Source organism: Podarcis muralis, chromosome 7, assembly GCF_964188315.1.
Source record: "Podarcis muralis chromosome 7, rPodMur119.hap1.1, whole genome shotgun sequence".
NCBI lineage: Eukaryota > Metazoa > Chordata > Lepidosauria > Squamata > Lacertidae > Podarcis > Podarcis muralis.
Window position 1 is genome coordinate 74,883,893 of NC_135661.1, and position 11,158 is coordinate 74,895,050.

The window sequence follows — 11,158 nt, forward strand, 5'->3', positions numbered from 1 at the left end:
ACAAACCTTTACTCCGCACATAGCTACAATTCCCCGTAAAACTTAATTCTACAATCCCCAGGATTCTTTGACAGGGAAAGAAGTGGTTTGAATGTGCTTTAAATATATGGTGTGTACGTAGCCTTTTGTCTGTGTAGGCACCCATGCATAGGATTGTGCAGCAATTCATATATTAAGGATGCAATCCTATAGATGCTTACCTGGGAATAAGCCCTGCTGAAAAACAGTAGGACTTAATTCCAAGGAGATATGCATGGGATAGCATTGTTAGAGCATGGTTCTAAGCACACATGCCTTCGGAGCTGCATCGGAATCAAGGGAACTAGGATCTCAGTGGCATTTTGATGCAGAAATCACAGCCTCAGGAAAACAAAAGTTATTTTACCCATCCTTGGTTTCTGTTTGACGAACTCTACAAAAAATAAAAATAAAAATATTATTTGATCTGGTTTGTGTCCACATGGGAAAATAAATTGCATAGGTGCACAGACTCTTAAGCACACATCTATTTTTTGTAACCAAATGGGCTTATTACTTCCAAGTAAACCTGTTTAGGTCACAGAGCTGAGACAGAGTTCCTTCGGGGGGGGGGGGGAGATTATCATGATTTATTTTTTTTTGAAATTTATCATTTCCTCCTTGAAAAAGAAGTCCACTTTGTAAATTTGTCTCCCTACTCTATATCAAGTTGGCATCTTCACACAGTCTAGTAGCAGCCTGCACTTCTAACAAAGGCTACATATAGTCAGTTCAAGCCAAAAGTCCTATCCCATTATGCTTCATTTAAATGTTTAGCCCTTATTAGCCCGATGTAATCTTTATACATTTCAACATGTTTATATGCACACTTCCCCCTTCAAAAATCACACCTTTCACAATTGAGAGAAATAAGACTTCTGTCGCTCATCATCACCCGTGGTCAGGGCCGAAAACAAAATAAAATAGACATTATTCATTCCTGTTGGCTTCTGTATGATAAATGGCACGGAATCTCAGGCTCATAAACACATATCCCCAGCAAGAATTGCCTGAGCATCTGAGAGACGTAGCCCCAAACAAGACTGGATAGCTGAACTGGTTAGAGCGTGGTGCTGAAAGTGCCAAGGTTGCAAGTTTGATCCCCGTATGGGACAGCATTTCAGGGGACTGGATGATCCTAGGGGTCTCTTCTAGCTCCACAATTCTATGATTCTAAGACATGATATTAATTGCACAAATGCAATTAATGTCCGTGGCCTTGATCCCGCTGAATGTTTAAGCAGGCCCCGAGTAAAAAGCAATGGTTTGTGTACACTTATGTTCCATCTTCAGCTAACCCCTGTTTCACTTATACAAGATAGCCAAAGAGAGTAAAAAGCTGCTTCCATATACTTACTTGTTTTCTGCTGCCTCCAAATATTCCTGCAAGCTAGAAGGGAAAGGGACATCAGTTATTCAAAGAGACTGGATCTTCTTGTCCGGCTCCAGCAAAAGAAGAAGCTGAATTCAGGCTCCTCCTGAAAGGAGCCAGTTGGCTCAATGGTCAGAGATCTCGTGAGCACTGTATGTGTACAAATCCAACACCTGAACTGGCCAGACAGCGTTGGTTCACAGCACCAATTTCCACATGAATATCACATGGTTCCACATTCACCTAGCAAGCTGCATGGCAGAGGCGAGGGCAGGGGGTCAGTTGCCCCATCTAGAATGTCAGCGGAAGGGTCCTGGGGTCAGGTAGATCCCAGATGTAAAAGCATTTCTTCATGTTTGTCCCAGCAACCCTTCCCAAAATCGCACCCTTGCAAGAACAATAGCACAAAACTGTGACGACCATTAAAACAGTTAATGCCACAGCCCAGCAAAAAGGAAGTCACAACTAAGACCATTGAAACCAAAGGACTCTTAGCTATTCGTATACAGAGCTTTTTCAATGGGGATTCATCACAAATTCTTGTTGGGTTGTACCCATGGGTCTTTTATGTGTGTACCTACTCCATCTCTTCCCCCACAATAGACCACTAGTCCTCATACTTCCCTCTCGCGGCTTTCCTTTGATGCTCTGTGGGTGATATCCTGTTCCTGGGAACAAGGTCCATTGAATTCAACGGGTCTTACATCTGAATAGGCATGCGCAGGATTGTGCATTGGGACGTATGTTTAGCCTAGAATCCTATGGACACTGACCTGAGTATAAGCTCCACTGAAAACAATGGGACTTAAGCTGTGTGCAAACTATACCTTTAAAGCACACTCAACGCACCGTAGTTTGCCGTTCACAGAAATGCAATTCCCAGCAAGGCCTTAACAAAGTACAGTGCTCAGAATTCCTTGAGGAAAAGAAGGTGCTTTGGATGGGCTTTAAAGGTACAGTGTGCAGACAGCCTTGCTTCTGAGGTTATGCATAGGACTGCATTGTTAGAGCACAATTCTAAGCGTGGGAGTTGAATTAGAATCAAGGGGACCACAATCTTAGTGCCAGCTTGATACAGAAATGACAACCTTAATTGAACAAAATGCATTTTACCAGTCCTGGGCTTGACTGCTTCGAAGAACTCTACAAAAAGGAGAAAAAATGCAAATGTTATTTGATCTTGTTTGTTTCAGTATGAGAAAAGAACCTGCCTAGGCACCCAGACCCCTTAGCACACACAGATTCTTAAGCACACAATGGGCTTTTTAGTTTCAAGTTTAGGCCATAGAACTGGGACAGAATGTATCAGAAGATGCATTTTCTGAAAATATGTCTGAGGTGCATTATTTTCTCCCCCTTGAAAAAAGTGTCAGCCACCCCCCAAGAAAATTCCATTTGCACACAGCTCCAGGAGTAGCATCCAAATCTAAGGAAGGCTGCAAGTCCTCCAGCCACATCAAGATTCCCATTCCATTATTTTTCATTTAATGTTTAGTCCCTTACCAGCCTGATAAAGTCTTAAGACGTTTTACTTATATGGACAATTTTCCTCCCCAAGTTACAGCTTGGAGAAATGAGATTTATACTCACTTGTCTTTTGCCGCTGAACTCGTTCTACAAATAATAGCAGTATTATTATTAGTAGTAATAGTAGTCATGTAAAAATTCATCATTTGTTTCTGTTGGCTTCACAAGAGAAACGAGAAGCTCAGGCTCATAAGCACAAACCCCCAGAAAGAATTGCTTGCAGAATCTAAGGGTCTTGGCCAGAGGCTGGACAAAATACTCATTGCACAAATTCACTTGAAGCCCATGGTCTTTTCTTATGTAAATAACAGTTCCAGAAAATCCTGAACAGCAGTGCTAAAAAGGGATGGTTTCCATTCACTTATATACTATTTCAACTGGGAAACACTGGCCTGTGAGCGCTCCAATTGGAGAACAGCCTTTACCAAAGGTGCCATGAGTTCTGAAGACACTCAAACACAGGACGAAAGGGAGAAACGTGCTAAGAGGAAGGCACGCTTGTCAAACCTTCACCATGATCAACTCCCATCCGGAAACCTATACAGAGGTACCTCAGGTTAAGAACTTAATTCTTTCCGGAGGTCCGTTCTTAACCTGAAACTGTTCTTAACCTGAAGCACCACTTTAGCTAATGGGGCCTCTTGCTGCCGCCGCACCGCCGGAGCACGATTTCTGTTCTCATCGGAAGCAAAGTTCTTAACCTGAAGCACTATTTCTGGGTTGGCGGAGTCTGTAAACTGAAGTGTATGTAACCTGAAGCGTATGTAACCTGAGGTACCACTGTCTCCTTACTCTGAAAGGACGTGTAGATCCAGGATTGGCCTCCACAGTCACTTACGGACTCACTTTTAAAACCGTGTTTATGGAAGACAATCTTACTCGGCTACAAGTGATTGCAGAAGAAGAAAGAGAAGGAGAAGGAGAAAGAGAAGAAGAAGAAGGTGGTTCCATTTCATCCTGCCTTCCTTCGAAAAGCTCAGGACAGACTAACTAATCCTCCCTATTAATCATCATGTCAACCCTGTGAGGTAGACCTGGCTGCGCAAGAGGTCACACAGGGAATTTCCTAGCTGAGATTTGGACCCAGGTAATCTTGATACAAGTATTGGCATGCTACCTGCTAGATGGGAGTGGCTCAAATAAACACACAATCTAACCCAATAGCCAACTTCCCTTCTCTTTGTTTAGCTAGCCTCTTTCTCAGCACTGAGATTGTATGAAAAAGCCAGAGAAAGAAGACCCTTCTCAATACTTACTTCTACAGTGTTGATGAGCTCTTCCCACTAGAAAGGAAAGAGACACCGGTTACTCAAAGAGGCTACCTTCTCCCAGGAAAATCCAGCCAGTTCCCTGCCCAGTGCTTGCATCTGCTTCCCACTTGATGCCCTTCCCCCTGACAACCCCAGATTGCTTTGAGCTACCCAGACAGGTCCACAGTCGTCCAGGCCTATCTCAGCCCAACTCAAGCAACTCCCAGTTCCCCTTGAATTGGTTCAGGACTCAGCTGTGGCTGGTGCACAGACCTAAACATCCGTTTGAGACCCGGCGCAAGGAGAATTCGCAACTTCATGTAAATAAAGGTAATTTTACCCATGCGTCAACACTCTGTCCACCGTCATCCTAGAAAAATACAAATACAAAATGTCATCTGGTCTTGTTTGTTTCCGCATCAGAAATGAAACTGCTTAGGTGCCCTGAACCTTAAACACAGTCTTATTCTTGGAAGCAATCCCTATGCATATAGTAATAATAATAATAATAATAATAATAATAATAATAATAATAATAATAATTTATTATTTATACCCCGCCCATCTGGCTGGGCTTCACCAGCCGCTCTGAGCAGCTTCCAAAAAAATATTAAAATACTGTAATACATCAAACATTAAAAGCTTCCCTAAACAGGGCTGCCTTCAGATGTCTTCTAAAAGTCTGGTAGTTGTTGTTCTCTTTGACATCTGGTGGGAGGGTGTTCCACAGGGAAGGTGCCACTACCGAGAAGGCCCTCTGCCTGGTTCCCTGTAACGGCTTCTCACAGTGAGGGAACCGCCAGAAGGCCCTCAGTGCTGGACCTCAGTGTTAAACATGCTTGTTGGTTTCAGGTAGATCTGTTTAGGAGTTGTAGCTGACATGGAATCCCTCAAGCAATATTTCACCATCCCTAGATTTCAGGTTTGGGGCCTGAAGTCTCAGGGTCTGGGATACCTCTGGCCTGGCAACCCAGTGGATCGCTGATTGGTGAGCCTATATAATTGACCCTTGCCCAAAGCTTTGAGCTGGGGTCCTAGGCAGCACTTGTTTGGACAGAGGGATGACATGGAAATCGGTAGGACTAGGATCAGACAGCTCACATGGTTTCTATGAAAAGATAGGGAAGACAGAAAAGGACTTCTCATACTCACCGAGCCAGGGTAGCCGTTTGGGGGAGGAGGAGGAGGAGGGTAAGGACGAACCCCTGGACTGCCAGAGTAGCCAGAGCCCTGCTACAGAAAGAAAGAAAGAATTGTTGGTTTTGTTTCCACAAACTTCTTTTTAGAAAACAAATGGCACCTCCTCTTCCCAGCTTTTAAAATATCAGTGATGGGGTGTGTGTACACACACACACGCATATTTATAAAACGTGTTTGGATGGATGAGAGAAACGCATCTTCCTCCCTCTAATTGTAATTTATACTCTTTCCCTTTTCATACTAAAAAGAAGCCTGTTCACAGAAACCCAAGTTGTTGCAGGTGTCCCATGACACTCAATCATTGGTGAACAGGTGTGCTTCCACCTGTGCCAAGGATAGGGAAGCTGTGGTCCTCCAAATTTTGTTGGCCTCTCACTTCTGGCAGCCCCATTCAGGATGATGGTGCTTACAGTGGGCAACATGTGGGTGACCACAGATTCTCCAAAGAAATTGGTTTATTACCAAACTATTACAGCAAAGATGGGACGCGGGTGGCGCTGTGGGTAAAACCTCAGCGCCTAGGACTTGCCGATCGCATGGTCGGCGGTTCGAATCCCCGCGGCGGGGTGAGCTCCTGTTGTTCGGTCCCTGCTCCTGCCCACCTAGCATTTCGAAAGCACCCTTAAGTGCAAGTAGATAAATAGGTACCGCTTTATAGCGGGAAGGTAAACGGTGTTTCCGTGTGCTGCGCTGGTGCCAGATCGCCAGAGCAGCTTCGTCACGCTGGCCACGTGACCCGGAAGTGTCTGCGGACAGCGCTGGCTCCCAGTCTCTAGAGTGAGATGAGCGCGCAACCCTAGAGTCTGTCAAGACTGGCCCGTATGGGCAGGGGTACCTTTACCTTTATTACAGCAAAGGGGGCCCAGTGGGGATGGGGAACCTACGACCTCCGGATGTTGTTTGACTTCAACTCCCATCAGCCCAAGCCAGCATGCAGAAGTAGCTTGTGAGTGGTGGGGTGAAGGCAGTGGCAGTACTGTGCTTGTTGGGTGAGGCGAGACGAGGCAAGGCAGCACGGCTGGGAGACGCCTGGCTTTGCCGTTGACCATGGCCAACCCAAACGTCCCCTGACGTTGCCAACACATTTCCCTTGCCCCATCCCTGTTCCAACAAGCCCAGCTTTTGAGTTAATCTGGTCAGGAAAAGCAGGTTATAAATGTTTTGGATGGTAAATAAATAACCCAGTCCCTATTCCTGTTTGGGAGGCTTTGTAGTTCGGGATAGGCAAATCTGTCAATATCAGCTTGTCATTTTTTGAAACTTCGCATTTGCAATTTTCGCATTTGCAATTTTGAAACTTCGCATTTGCAATTTTCGAAAAAGTCCTCGTGGAAATGAATCAGTATTTTAGTGCTAGTCCTCCAAATGTACATGTTTGCGTACAATTTTGCTTAACAGAACGTATTTTGTGTGGTGTTTTCACTAATCTATGCATTTCAATGGAGGCATCGGGTCAGCTCAGAGCACACTGATTCCTGCTACACAAATTTCATTCCTGCACAAGGAATATAGTCTCAAGCAGATTCTTCTGGACTTGGGGGGGAAAGGGAAATTGTTAATGCCAGTCAGAAAGCTCCAACTTGCAAGAAAATCGAGCAAGAGCTCGTGAGTGTATCCACCCAGCAGAAATAAGTTAAAATGGGGATATTACACAAGGAGGTCAAAGAAGTGGTCATACTCACTGGGCCAGGGGAGCCAACGTACAAGCCCACCTGCTATGAAAATTAAAAGATAAATTCACTGATCCTGCTTTCTCCCACAGCAATCAGAACTGAATATATGGACAAGCCTTCCCTAAGGCTTGCAAGCTGCCTAGAGGTTTTATGACAATCAGAAGAGTCCTATAAACGTTGTGAAATAAAAATAAATAAAAATGGTAGGGATGAGGAACTTATCACCACAGGGGGCCAATTATTCCCATGGGGGGCGGGTTTCAGGGTCCACAGGTCAAACCCTGGACTGGTGTCCCTGGTTTAGTTTCGTCTAGATGACAAGCAATAGGGTGAAGCTGAATCCTGAGAAGATGGAGGCCCTGTAGGCTTGTACTCCCTTGGAAGAACAGTCTCGTGGACTTAGAGTACACCTGGATCCAATACTGTTACTGGAGACCTCAGTGGCAGCTCCTCACCTTGGAATGCCATTATTATTATTATTTATTAAATTTGTAATGCCACCCTATGCTTGCAAGTCTCAGGGCAGTTCTCAACATAAAATCACAATACAGTCATACGTCCGGTTAAAGTCGCTTCAGGTTGAGCGTTTTCAGGTTACACTCTGTGGCGACCCTGAAGTAACGGAATGCGTTACTTCCGGGTTTCGCCGCTCGCGCATCTGCAGACACTCAAAATGACGTCATGCACATGCGCAGAAGTGACAAATCGCGACCCACGCACGCGCAGACGCGCAAAGGTGGGTTGCGTTCTGCTAAGGATGTGAACTGGGCTCCAGAACGGATCCTGTTAGCATCCAGAGGTGCCACTGTATAAAAACACATAATCAAAATAAAAACAAGAACAACCCAATAATCTCCCCTCCCTGACACATTTTAAAAGGGAGGCTCCCCTGGCACTGTCATTAATATCACACAGGTGACATTTGAGAACTAATAGCAAAGAGAGGGGAAGACCACCTCGCAAGTCTGCTGCAGCTGCACTTCCTGACCACCATGAACTACTAAACTGGGCCACGTAATCTGATGGCCCATATCAAAGAACTTAGAAGAGTTTCTCATACTTACTGGGGCAGGTTGAGGCTGCCAAGGTTGGGCCTGAACACCGAGATAGGCCTGAAAAAGACCAAGATACGTAAGCAAGTTGCTCCGTTCTGTCTCTTGCCCACCAGAGCATGAAGTGTGCTCTGGAGCCAGGGTCGGCCCAAGACATTTCGCCACCTGAGCCAAACCACAAGATGGCAACCCTTTGGGCCACCGCCATAATTCTGGAAAAGATCAAGACGCACAGTTCTGGCCTGACACACATCTCCATAAACTGCTCCTGAATACCAGTTGCTGGAAACTATGGGAGGGAAGAGGGCTCTTGAGCTCAGATCTTGCTTGTAGGTTTCCCACAGGCATCTGGTGAGAACAGGATGCTGGAGTAGAGGGGCCTGATCCAGCAAGCTCTTCCCAGGGTCTTCTTGTTAGGGACCTTGGAGAGGAATTGGTGCTCTTCTAGACAGATAGACTCTGCGCCTAGGGAGTGTGGTGTTAGTCCTTTAAGAGGTTTATTATATTTCAAATGAAAGCCTGCCGTGCAGTTTATGCAGGAGGCTGTTGCTCAGCTAGTGGCAGACTGCATGTGTGAGTTATGCGTGAGGCAGCTAGCACAGAACAGGGCCGTGTTTAAATAAACATTATAACCATCCTCTGGTTGTTAAATAAATGAAACAACACTATACGGAGGAAATGTGACATCTGTCTTTACTGGTGCATCTGAGATAACATCATGGGCAGAACTATAGGAACTGTAACTTGAAGAACTTGTGCTTGAGCTTGCTTTTCCTTCCTCCCTCCCCAGTCCTCTTTCCTCATGTGCCATGTCTTTTTATTTTTTTATATATAAATGTTATTGGTTTTTTAACATATCATTTTCAACAGTAATTAAACATACTTTTACATCTTATTCAATTTTTTTTGACTTCCATCAGTCCTGTCTGAAAATTTTCCAATCTAATCTCTTAGTATGCATTTCTTATTTTCCCTGTTACATTTCAAACTCATAACCAATATCTCTATCTTTTTCTACTTTGTAACACTTCGTATATTTCTCCTTACAAAACTTCTTGTAGTCCTACTAGCGTAATTTGTTGATTACAGTTGTTCTTCAAATAATTCATCTACTTCTTCCAATCTTCTGTAAATCTCTGGTCTTTTTAGATTGTCTTTAGATTGCCATGTCTTTTTAGATTGTGAGTCTGGGGGCAAGGATTGCCTTTGAAGGAGATTTCTGCATGTCACTCTTTTTGACTTAAAGCTGGGGGTATCAGTGCCTTGGATACATTATAAATAAACCAAATAAGCAGGGAAACCTGGAGCACCTGTGTGGGTTTCGTTTTGGCCATGCCCACCACTGGCATGCGGTCCTCAGAGGGCTGATGAACAGGGAATGTGGCCCTCACACGCAAAAAGGTCTGTGAACTCTGTTTTAAGCATCCTTACATAGTTCCGCTCCATTTAAAATGAGTTTCCAAGCTTAATTCAAAGTGCTTCTCTTATCCTTAGAAGCACTAACCCAAATACCTGCTTGCCTGCCTTTTCTTATATCAACTGAGATTGTCACCTTAGGCATTTCTCCGGACAACCCCTCCATCTGAAGTGTGGTGGGTGCAGACCAGAGAGAGAACCTTTTTGATGGTGACTCCCTGCCTTCTCCAGGGAAGCCCTCCTGGTGCCTTCATTACCATTATTACCAAAAACTCTGAAGAACTAAGAGAGCGAAGAGAGGGATACAAGTGAAGGCTGCCTCAGAGTCCGCTCCAGCTGATTTCTCAATGCTCAGTTTCTGAGCCATGTACTACTAAGTGATATCTAAACCAAGCCGCATAGTCTAACGCCCCATATCAAAGAACCTAGAATCTTCCAAAGAAAAGTTTCTCATACTTACTGGGGCAGGTTGAGGCTGCCAAGGTTGGGCCTGAACACCGAGATAGGCCTGAAAAAGACCAAGATACGTAAGCAAGTTGTTCCCTTCTGTCTCTTGCCCACCAGACACCACCACTACAGAAGCACAATGAAACCAAGCAGAACCACAGCACGTATTGACGAGCCAAGTCCAGGTCCTTAAAAAACTGGGGCCAGCCACTGTCAGTGGTTGGCGCATCCATGCAATGGCAGGGAGCCACAAACAGCTATAATTCAGCATGATGTGTGCTCTGGAGCCAGGGTCGGCCCAAGACATTTTGCCACCAGAGCCAAACCACAAAATGGCCCACCTGCCCTGCCAGGGAAGAAGGGGTGGGTGAAGAGCAACATGACAAGCAAGGGAGAAATAAAGATCTACATCAGGAACAAGAGGGGAGTAAAGATTGGGAACGAGGTGGGGAATCAAATCAGCCTTGGAAAAGGTCGTTCTCCAGATTCCCCCTCCATCTGCAGTGTGGTGGCTGGAGGTCAGAGAGAAAACCTTTTCAGTAGCTATCTGAGGGTGTATAAGTTGAGCGAAATTGTCTGATACCCCATACTCTGAAGTGTCCAAGGAAGCGTTTCTCATACTTACCGAATTTTGGCCGTCGTAAGGACCCTGAAAAAGATCGAGATGCACAGCTTATTTGTCACACTCACATCTTCACAATGAAATTACAGTGATGCCAAGCAGAACCACCAAGTGAAGACCAGAGAGAGAGAGAGAGAGAGCCTTTTCAGTGGTGGCTCCCTGTCCCAGAATGCCCTCCCTGTTCAAATATTATTCAAAAAAAATTGTTGCATAAACGTACATCCTCAACATTAAAAAATTAAGGCTGCATAAACGTACATCCCCAACACCACCCAAGAACCCTGGGCACTGTAATTTACCCTTCACAGAGCTACAATTCCCAGAACCCATAACATACTTCAATTCCCAAGATTTGGGGGTTGTGTGAGCTTTAAATTTGCTTTATATGCATGGTGTATAAGTAACCTAAAAGAACAAAGAGCAGAATGAAGACAGCGACCATCTCAGACCTTGCTCCAGGTGCAGCCTCTGATAAACACCCTCCCCTGAATAAGGTACTACCAATTGATATAATGAGCTATGTAGCTTCATACCTCATAGCACAGAGTCACAATGACCCAAAGAAAACTTTCTTATACTTA

The 11,158-nt window shown here is 44.8% G+C and overlaps 1 protein-coding gene across 4 annotated transcripts in view; it reads right to left on the reverse strand.

Moving 5' to 3' along the window:
• LOC114603506 (uncharacterized) overlaps positions 1 to 10,647 on the reverse strand; it is a 34,726-nt gene extending 24,079 nt beyond the window's left edge. For 3 of the 4 annotated variants that reach the window (XM_077932135.1, XM_077932137.1, XM_077932133.1), the window contains exons 1-11: positions 10,581 to 10,647; positions 9,969 to 10,016; positions 8,105 to 8,152; positions 7,050 to 7,082; positions 5,320 to 5,400; positions 4,508 to 4,537; positions 4,174 to 4,200; positions 2,981 to 3,004; positions 2,504 to 2,533; positions 1,376 to 1,408; positions 386 to 412 (exon numbers count right to left, since the gene is read on the reverse strand). The gene's annotated coding sequence lies outside the window, so the exon portion shown is untranslated. The remainder of the gene's footprint in view (positions 1 to 385; positions 413 to 1,375; positions 1,409 to 2,503; positions 2,534 to 2,980; positions 3,005 to 4,173; positions 4,201 to 4,507; positions 4,538 to 5,319; positions 5,401 to 7,049; positions 7,083 to 8,104; positions 8,153 to 9,968; positions 10,017 to 10,580) is intronic. The other variant, XM_077932134.1, reaches the window with a different exon arrangement.
• Positions 10,648 to 11,158: the final 511 nt, after the last annotated feature.